Raw genomic sequence first — 452 nt, forward strand, 5'->3', positions numbered from 1 at the left:
CTCGTTCGGGCCGCCCATCTGGGCCGGGCGCGGCCCCTGCACCCAGCCCGGCTTTGTTTGGCGTATTATCGACTGCACACAAAGTGCCCAAGTGCTTCACTCCTGGACGGGCCATTGCAGCCCTCTCGGGTGTGAAATGCAATTTACCTGAAATAAAGCCCAATTATGGAATTAGCTAATTAAAGCCGCGGCGGAGGCTGGGCCGGCCGGCCGGCGCTCGGTGCCCGCCTGTGCCCGCAGTCTGAGGGAGCAGATGGCGCCCCAGCCGGCCGTGTGGCTGCATTCCTTCACTCGGCCCCCGATAACTGACTCACACAGCACACGGCCATCTGGTGGATGACACGTCCTGTGTGCCCCGGACAATGGCCCGGCGGACCTCTCCCGGAGAGGGCCGTCGCCCGGGCAACGGTGGCATGTGCAGCCCAGGCCCCTTCCCAGCCCCGCCCCCGCCC

The sequence above is a fragment of the Bison bison genome, unplaced genomic scaffold (assembly GCF_000754665.1).
Source record: "Bison bison bison isolate TAMUID 2011002044 unplaced genomic scaffold, Bison_UMD1.0 scf7180017864080, whole genome shotgun sequence".
In the NCBI taxonomy this organism is placed as follows: Eukaryota; Metazoa; Chordata; class Mammalia; order Artiodactyla; family Bovidae; genus Bison; species Bison bison.